The following is a 9,486-nucleotide window of genomic DNA, read 5'->3' as shown; positions in this document are numbered from 1 at the left end:
TGCGCTGGGTAAGTGGCGCAGGGAATGTTTAGCTACGACTTGAATCAATCACTCCTTTTTCCGACCGCCCCTCCCCCCGGCCCTCCCAATTGAATGTCTGCGAGCCCCCACCCCCGCCCCCCTTTCGGGGCGGGAGCCGATCCGAACCTGACGTTTTTTTTATCGGTAATTCCGTTTTGGGGGTGGTCTACTTTTAAATAGTGACACTGGTATTTGGTAGTGTAGCAACAGCTTCCGTAGTAAAAATTTCATCCACTTAAAAAGAGGAAGGAAAACTAAATTTTTTTTTAATCGTCTGATGAAATGAAACGAAACTTTCACCAAAAGACGAAGTGATACACTAAGATGTAAATGGATACTGATACAGAAAAGAGCAGGTTAGGGGAAAAGCCACGATTTATGTGGACTTGATAATGTCGTATGGATTTAGGTGATTCTGAGTCATGTAGCAAACATGAAAAAGTTCCTTGTCAGGAAATATATTGAAACTTGCCGATATGCCGACAGCACTTGATTTTTTTTTTAAAGTGACCTATTGTATTAGATTGTTTTTAAGCAATTCATTGAAATCAAGTAATTCCAATAAATGAATTATGACGTTTATATGTATTTCTTTGTCATTTCATCTGGAGGGAATGCACTATCCCCATTTTTCACTATCTTGGAGACTGAGAGACTGTCCATTTTCACTCTTGTAAGTTGTAAAATATTATGGATGTTAAAGATTTAAAGTGGGATTACTATTACTTAAAGTTGGCACATGAATGCCAGTCTAACTTTTTGGAATCTGAGTTTAAGATTAAGCAGCTAATATAGGATCAAATGAACACAGATCACTTTCGAGAGAATCAGTGTGCCCTGTTTAGAAAAGTGATTTTTCCTTCCAGCCTGTTTGAATGTAGCTGTAGCATTGTAGTTATGAGTATACACACCCTGAGGTACTGGACTGCATGGGCTCAAATCCCAGCTCTGCCATGTACTTTACTACCTTTGTTATCTTGAACAATTTCTTAACCTTGCTAAGCCTAGGTTTCCTATAAAATGGGGTTAATAACAATTCCTCTACCCCATCGGGTTGTCCAAAGCATTAAATAAGGTTATACATCAGCTCCTGAAACAGTAAGCATTCCACAACTGTTAGCTCTTACATTCCATGTCCAAACCATCACTAATGCTGTCTTTCTGGGGCTTAATATTACATAGGTCTCTCAGACTTCTTCCCAAGTGTATTCTACACTAAGAGGAATGACTGCACCATTTTCCTGAGCTATGGCAGTCAGACCTGGTAGCAGTAACTTCTCTGCAGAACCCCCTAACCTGGCAAGGATGATTCAGATGTTGGCAGATGATGGCTTCATCCCCACCCAGCACTGATGTTCTCAGCAGAGGTGAGTATGATACCAATTTTCTAAGCTAAACAGATCTTTCAGACTCTAGTTTCCTATTGATACTAGTAAATAGGCAAAGACCACCTATAAATATATTTTTATTCTTTAAGAATGGTTAATTATTATTGTTTTTATAATGTATTTTCTTTTCTTTGAAATTCCATGAAATTATCATTACCAACAAACAGTTGAGCCTTTCCTATGTTAAAGACAACTTTATAGGAGTTGTGAATACAAATAGGTACAACAAAGACTATTTTCTGAATGAAAAGTCAGAACAAAATGATTTGATATGCAGAATGTTTGAAATCAGAATTGCTATGACCAACTTAGATTCCATGGTTGCCTTTTTTATTTAAGAGTTCCTCCACATGACCTTCCTTTGCTGAACTTTTTCTCCTTATGACACACCTTTCAGTATCTAAATCTTTTTTCACCACTTGCCCACACTACTCACATTAGTTTACATTTTTTAACTTGGCTTCTTCTCTAAATTAGGGTCATACTACTATTACTCATTTTTTCCCTTTCTACTTTATAAATGTCATTTGGTCATGGTCATAACAGCCCTTTTATATTTAACTATTGCTTCAACTACTTCATAGTTACAGAGTTCTTTTTCATATATTAAATTCCATAGTCCCTGTTTTCCCTGCTTTTTAAATATTTTTATTTTTAGAGAGAGAGAAAGAGAAACATTGACGTGAGAGTGGAGCATGATCGCCTGCCTCCTGCACGTTCCCCACCGGGCCACAACTGGGGCATGTGCCCTGACCCGGAATCCAACCAGCAACCGTTTGGAGCACAGGATGACGCCCAGTCAACTGAGTCATACTGGCCAGGACGTCCCCACTTTTTATCAACCCTCATTCCTAACTGTCTAAGAAGCCTCTCTTTAGCAGCGGCAATCTTATAGACATTCTTTACTTTGCGTAAATGGTGTGATCTTGAAAAGGTATGGTTATATTTGCTTTTTGTAAATCAAATTGTGTTTGAATGTTGGTTATTTCTTAAACTTTGGAGGAACAGGAGGTAATACCTGGGATGAAAGGAGAGTGCTTATAGGAAGAGTGCTTATAAGGATGCCACTTTTTTTTTCTCATATAGGAATCTCATTGATCCCTGGAGAAGGGAGCGTCAACCAACTTGAGGATCTACTATTTAGTTATAGGTAACTTTAATATGTAGTATTTATTATTTAATATTACATAAGTCCCTTAAACATCTTCTCAAGTATTGAAGTGGCCCCTGTTCCTTTTTTATTTTTTTTCCAATAAGAGAATATTTATTTGGAAATCGCAGAGGCAGAGGAAGTAACTCATAGAAGAAATGGGCTTAGGAAACAATTGTAGAGGAAAGGAAGGGCCCTTGGAGCTTTGGAGTGCATAGTGAGGAAGCTAATGGTAATGCACCTGGGGGGAGGAGGAGGAAGAAAGCAAAGGTGGGGTATGCTCCCAGGAGGGAGGTTTTCCTGCTTCCTTTAATAATACAGTCAAGCTAAACTCAAACACACAATTTCAGACTCATAATAATTCAGGATTATGCTCAGCCTCCATGGCCACTTAAGACTACATATTATGACAATACAAGCAGAAGAGCATCCAACTACTGATAGGAAGTTTTGGGGTGTTTCCTTTGGCAAGTTTGATTACAGCCCCATTTTTATTTTAAATATTCTTCATGTCCACATATGTGTACAACTTTATAACAATATATATGTTGATTGCATCATACATACTAGCTATCCTATATAATAAAAGCCCAATATGCTAAGTGTCCAACCGTTCGACCAGTCACTACGAGACGCACTGACCACCAAGGGGCAGACATTCCGACTGGAAGGTTAGCTTGCTGCTAGGGTCCAGCTGATTGGGACTGGGCAAGATGGGCCAGACACATCCTGGAGCTCTCCTGTGGTCCCTCCCTAGCCCTAATCAGTACTGACCAGACATGTCCTGTAGCCCTCCTGCGGCCTCTCCCCAGCTGGCTGGCCCCAATTGGCCCCTCAGCTAATTGATGTTTCTATCTCTATCTGCCTCTCTCTTCCTGTCTCTCTAAAAATCAATTTAAAAATAAATAAAAATATATATTTTTTAAAATACACTGCTTTGTTTTCAAATAAAATAATGTAATATTAAAAGTGAGAAATAAAAACATAACTAGGAAATTTTATTTTTAATGACTTCCAGGAGGAAGAGCTGAATTAGTACAGTAACACAAGCCAATAGGTCAAATTAAGTATTTGTCTAAGTCAAATCAAAAGTATTTGTTATAATACTGCACCCTCTCGCAATCTGGGACCTCTCGGGGGATGTCAGAGAGCCAGTTTCGGCCTGATCCCCACAGGCCAAGCCAAGGGACCCCACCAGTGCACAAATCTGTGCACCGCACCTCTAGTTTTAGTATGTCCTTTTTTTTCACTTTTTTTCCTTTATCTCCCATTTCCCCACCTCTCTTTTCCTTTTAGATTTGGCTGTCTTGTCTCTATTCACAACATTCTTGCAAAATTAGCATACTTCTGCATTTTTTTCTGCATGGTCATACATTCTTTTTTTAAAAAATATATTTGTATTGATTTCAGAGAGGAAGGGAGAGGGAGAGAGAAATAGAAACATCAATAATGAGAGAGAATCAATGATTGGCTGCCTCTTGCATACCCCCTGCTGGTGATGGAGCCCGCAACCTGGGAATGTGCCGTTGACCAGAATTGAACCTGGGACCTTTCAGTCCGCAGGCCAACACTATATCCACGGAACCACACCAGCTAGGGCTGTATGGTCATACATTCTTAAAAGAATAGTTATATCACAAATTTGTGCACCTTCACAGGGACTGTGGGCTGTGAGGCTACAGTGGGCACAGGGGCAGGTCGGCCTATCTTTCGTGCCCCCTGCCCAGCGCCTCCCGCCGTGGCCCCCCATCCCCTCTCTGCCAGCGCCCCACTCCTGCCACCACTGCTCCCATGTACTGAGGCACCGGCCCCGCTCGCACCCACTGATGGCACTGAGCGATTGGGGCTGGTGCAAGCAGCAGGTGCAAGTGGTGGCTGCTGCCCTGATTGCCCCTCAGGAGCAGGGGGAGGTGGAGAAGTCCTCAGGGGCAATTGAGCCAGCAGCCACCGCTCACACCCACTGACGGTGCCAAGCAATTGGGACCAGTGCTGGGTGCTAGCAGTGAGTGCAAGTGGTGGCTCTGGTGCCGGCTGTGGTTGCGAGTGGGGCTGGCGCTGGCAGTGGGTGTGAGCAGCGGCTCTGGTGCTGGCAGCAGGTAAGAGCAGGGCATTGCCGGCAGCAGGTGCAAGAGGCGGCTGCTGGCCCCAATCACCCTCAGGAGAAGGGGGAGGTGGAGAAGCCCTCAGGGGAGATCAGGGCCAGCAGCCACCACTCACACCCGCCGAGACTGGGCCCAGGACCAGGCGCCGGCAGTGGATGCGAGCGCTGGGAGGGACCGCAGTGCAAGGGAGCAAAGAATTTTCAGTAACCTCCAGAGGCTCGCCCTAATGACAACGACCGGTGCCCCACCTTGGTCTGGCACCCATGCTCACCTGTTCCACCATCCCGCCGTGACCGCTGCCCACCATGTTCTGCACTCTACTGCCTACTGCTGACGCCCACCATGTTCTGCACACGCCCCCCTGGTGGTCAGCGCTCATCATAGCAACCAGTTGTTCTGTTGTTCCACTGTTTGGACTATTTGCATATAAGGGTTTTATATATAGATAGATTATTTCTTACCATTTATTTTATAAAACTGCATCAAATTTCAACATGCGTATTATCATTTTTTCAATCAAAAGTACTTTAAATACATATTTATATTGGTTGATTATCCTTTCTTTTCAATTTGTAATATTGCCACAGTTTTTCAGCTCTCATTTGTCTGTTGACTTGTCATTTAAAATCTTTTGCCACAGGTACATTCATATAATAAAATGTGTCTATGATTTCTTTTATCACTTTTGGGTTTCTAGCTTAGCTTAAAAAGTCTTACCTATTCCTGGATTGTAAAAATTAAACTCAAATTAATTTTTTTATGTGGAATACAGTAATAGGATCCAATTTGTTTTCTTCTCAATGAATAGCCAGTTGTGACAGTAACATTTCTTAATTTGTTATTTGTGATTAGAAAAGCTACCTTTGTCATATACTGAATTTTCAGATTTATATTGGATTTATTACTGGATTATTTTAAATTTTGAAAACTAAACTATTCAGAACTATAAACTATGCAGAAAACTAAATATTATTTTAATAATATTTTTAATCTTACTCATGTATTATTAATACTGTTCTGCATTTCTGCAACATACCTATTCAATTATAGGAATGGTAACTATTTTCTCCAGGATCCCCATAAATTTTACTGGCTTTGCATTATTCACTTGATATTATACTAGCAGCCTGCCTCGGACTTAGTTTAACTAATTTTTTCCCAACTATTCTTGTGTTCCTTTCTCAGAAGTTTGCTAGAGCCATTGAATATACTTCAGTTATTTAAAAACACCTCATCAATACTTTGTATAACATAATAATTTAAACAAAACTATACACATACTAGTACACACATACATATTACTTAGTTTCTTAAATAACCCTGTTTTCTATCCTACGGTTCAGTGTAAGTTTTTCACCATGGAACCTTAGCCACTCTTGACAGCAAGTTGGCCATTTCTACAATGGACAAAAAAAGGAATCCTACATTTTACCTATTATGTCATCATAAATGATATAAGAATGGTGACATGCTTTAAATGTTTCATTTATGTTTAATGTTTGTAATTCTTAGCGTTAGCACAGCATGTAAACATGTTGTTGCTGGTTGTTGATTTTGTTGTGGTTTGAATATTTGTCTCTTCCAAGCTAAGAATTGTGCACTTTAAAACATTTTAATTCAATTTTATAGGATATTAATTCAATTCATTTTTTGTTTGTTATAGTTAATTATGCCTAACTTTGTGGGCTTTTCCTAAAAGTGATTATTTATTGTTTTCAAGTCCATTTATTAAGGTATTTTTTAATCATATGAACTTTATCTCAAATAGTAACTTGAATTGAAAGTTTTTAATATGTTTAGATATTAGGGTGCTAGACTAGGAATGAAAATATGATACATAGTTATAATGAATATTTGTTTCCCTCTTATGTCTTTTATTTCTTAAAAATATATTTTTATTGATTTCAGAGAGGAAAGGAGAGGGAGAGATAGAAACATCAATGATGAAAGAGAATCATTGATTGGCTGTCTCCTGCATGCTCCCTACTGAGGATTGAACCTGCAACCTGGGAATTGAACCGTGACTTCCTGGTTCATAGGTCAATGCTCAACCTATGAGCCACACCAGCTGGGCTTTGTTTATGTATTTTAACAGTTTTATAAATATATTGATATAACTGTTTTGCGTTAGACTTTACTTCCTTGGGTGGATAACCAAATATTTTCCTGGTACATCAGTTGTGCTACTAGTCATAGTAATACAGATAGCTAAAGTACTTCTAAAATACAATTATTTTTGGTGATATTGTATATCAGGATTTTAATAAGCTTTATAATATTTTAAAATCTGAATAAATATGACATCAACCAAATTATAGCATTAAAAAGTTAATTGGGTAGATGAAAATTTATACCTAAAATGTTTGGTTAAAGAATTTGAAGTTAAATTTTAATAATTCTTGATAATGTCCAGAAATAAAAACTGTTAGTGTTTAGTCTTACCTATACCTGGAAGAAAACCACATAGAAACTATTTATTCTATATATTCTATTTATTAGTATTTATTCTCTATATTGAAAAATGTAGGAAAAGAACTATATACTACAACACTTTGCTTCTAAATCAACCAAAATGAAAAAAAAAATAAACAGCCCTAACCGATTTGGCTCAGTGGATAGAGCGTCGGCCTGCAGACTCAAGGGTCCCAGGTTCGATTCCAGTCAAGGGCATGTACCTTGGTTGTGGGCACATCCCCAGTAGGGAGTGTGCAGGAGGCAGCTGATTGATGTTTCTCTCTCATCGATGTTCCTAACTCTCTATCCCTCTCCCTACCTCTCTGTAAAAAAATCAATAAAATATATTTAAAAAAGAAACACATTTTAAAAAGCAAAAGCAAAAATAAATTAACCAAAATGAGAGAAAAGCAACTCTTAGATATTGAATAGACATTTTTTCATCCTATTTAGAAGACCTGTTTTCTTTCTGGCAGAACTACATGTGGAATATTTTCGCTTTTTTCACCGCAAAACTGGCACAGACTATCTGCAATTTTCCTAATTTATTTTATGCAATAAAATAATGTATAGTGGAAAAGAAATGAACAAAAATTAATATAAGGTAGATGAAAAAGAACCATACTTTTCAGAAGAATAGAATGTAAAGGACATTTTTAAAATACAGACACAACTATTAAAAACTATTAAAATTACATTGTAACTTTTAAAGTAGCAGAAAGAGAATCTTTCTCTTTTTGCCTGAAGTTTTAAAAAATATTTTGAGTTTGGCTTCCCATCAATTCAAACAGATGAATGAGTAAATTACCTTTATGTCTGGGAAAGCGAATTATACTGTCCTCAGTCCTTAAGAATGGGTCATATATTCTTGTTAAAAACCTAGTTTCTGGTTTTACATGTAAGGAGCTTGGAAGCCTCCATTCCATCCTAATAAGTGAAAAGCTGAACAGACTGAAAAGTCCACAACTCTTCGTGGCACCATAAGAGAGGGTAGGATATAAGGCAAATTACTAACCCCCAAAATGGAGACATACAGGGAATTTCTGCTCACAGGAGCAGAGGTTCAAGAGCAGAAACCAATACAGGAAGCAGTGCCCGAGTAGGAAAACCTGATCGATAATTGATGAATTGTTGGAGACTTGATGTGGACAACTCAGTTCAGAACTCCAGGGAGACCCAGTCATAGGGGGACCATACAATATTGTGAGATTCACCTCCAAGAGCTCCACCAATATTTTCTCAGTAAATATTAGAGAAAAATCCCATTGGACTTCAGCAGGGGAAGGGAAAAGGAACCATTTTGAAATACATCTGAGCATTCTGTTGTTCTAACAAACCCTGCCTTCAGGGAAAACTAGTTAACCAGAAACTAACCTGCTAAGGTTTTATCAGAGTCTGGAGAAGAGAAATACCCAACTCTAACCAGTTCTAGCCTTCCATAAAGAAGGAAATACCCAGCTCCATCCAACTCTAGTCGTTTTGTTTCACCTACACTAATAGGGGGAAAAAAACAAAACGAGAAAACTCTTGTGAAGATCATAGTCCAGAGGCTTTGGCTCACTCGGAGACAGGCCTAATCACACATTCATGAGAGAAACTCTCAGCTAATTAGGATAGAGGGAACATTCTCTAGGGGAACTTGATAAAGACTACAAAAACCTCCAGCTAATGTGATACTTAATGATGATAAACTTGAAGCTTTCCTATCCGTTAGAAGGCAAGGTTTTCTCCTCTCACCAGTCCTTTTCAACATTGCCATGGAACTTCTTGCTAATGCAATAAGGCAACAAAAAGATATACAGAGTGGTTCACAATGTATATGAATATCAAATCACCACGATGTACTAAAAAATGGAATTCAAAGCCAAGAAGACCTCTGACAGCAGCATAAAAATTCTGCAAGTGAAGAATAATCTACACTGACTAAAGCTTGAAATGCTTCATTTTCAAGGTGAAGATATGTACACGTGTTATGGAAGCTTGAAAACAATCTCATATGATGGGTGGGAAAATACCTGTCTTAATAGGTTGACAATGCCAATAAATTGAAGTATGATTAAAAGAAAAAAAAAGATGCTCAATACCATCAGTCACTAGGGAAATGCAAATCAAAATCACAATGAGAAAAAAAAAAAATCACAGTGAGATGCTACTTCACACATAATAAGGTGGCTATATCAAAAGACGACTGGCCCTGGTCCAGTTTGGCTCAGATGGTTGGAGCATCATTCTGTACAGTGAAAAGTGGCAGGTTCAATTCCCAGTCAAAGCACATGCCCAGGTTGTGGCTTCAATCCCCAGTCAAGTGCCTTTGGGAGGCAACTGATGGATGGATGTCTCTCTCTCTCTCTCTCTCTCTCTCTCTCCCCGC

At 38.8% G+C, this 9,486-nt stretch overlaps 2 protein-coding genes across 15 annotated transcripts in view; one reads left to right on the top strand and one right to left on the bottom strand.

The window, feature by feature from the left end:
- MARCH7 (membrane associated ring-CH-type finger 7) overlaps positions 1-5,727 on the bottom strand; it is a 48,554-nt gene extending 42,827 nt beyond the window's left edge. Inside the window, exon 1 of one of the 2 annotated variants that reach the window (XM_015565738.1) lies at positions 5,722-5,727. The gene's annotated coding sequence lies outside the window, so the exon portion shown is untranslated. Of the gene's footprint in view, positions 1-3,904; positions 3,912-5,721 lie in introns of those variants that run through there. The other variant, XM_015565739.1, reaches the window with a different exon arrangement.
- The window catches only part of BAZ2B (bromodomain adjacent to zinc finger domain 2B), a 319,669-nt gene continuing 310,312 nt past the window's right edge, over positions 130-9,486 (top strand). For 9 of the 13 annotated variants that reach the window (XM_015565731.1, XM_006766465.2, XM_015565735.1 and 6 more), the window contains exons 1-3: positions 131-165; positions 1,204-1,388; positions 2,496-2,559. The gene's annotated coding sequence lies outside the window, so the exon portion shown is untranslated. Of the gene's footprint in view, positions 166-1,203; positions 1,389-2,495; positions 2,560-9,486 lie in introns of all 13 variants that reach the window. The other 4 variants (XM_015565736.1, XM_015565734.1, XM_015565732.1 and 1 more) reach the window with 2 other exon arrangements.

This window comes from Myotis davidii, unplaced genomic scaffold, assembly GCF_000327345.1.
Source record: "Myotis davidii unplaced genomic scaffold, ASM32734v1 scaffold59, whole genome shotgun sequence".
NCBI classification, from domain to species: domain Eukaryota; kingdom Metazoa; phylum Chordata; class Mammalia; order Chiroptera; family Vespertilionidae; genus Myotis; species Myotis davidii.
This window is presented reverse-complemented; position numbering and strand designations above follow the sequence as displayed.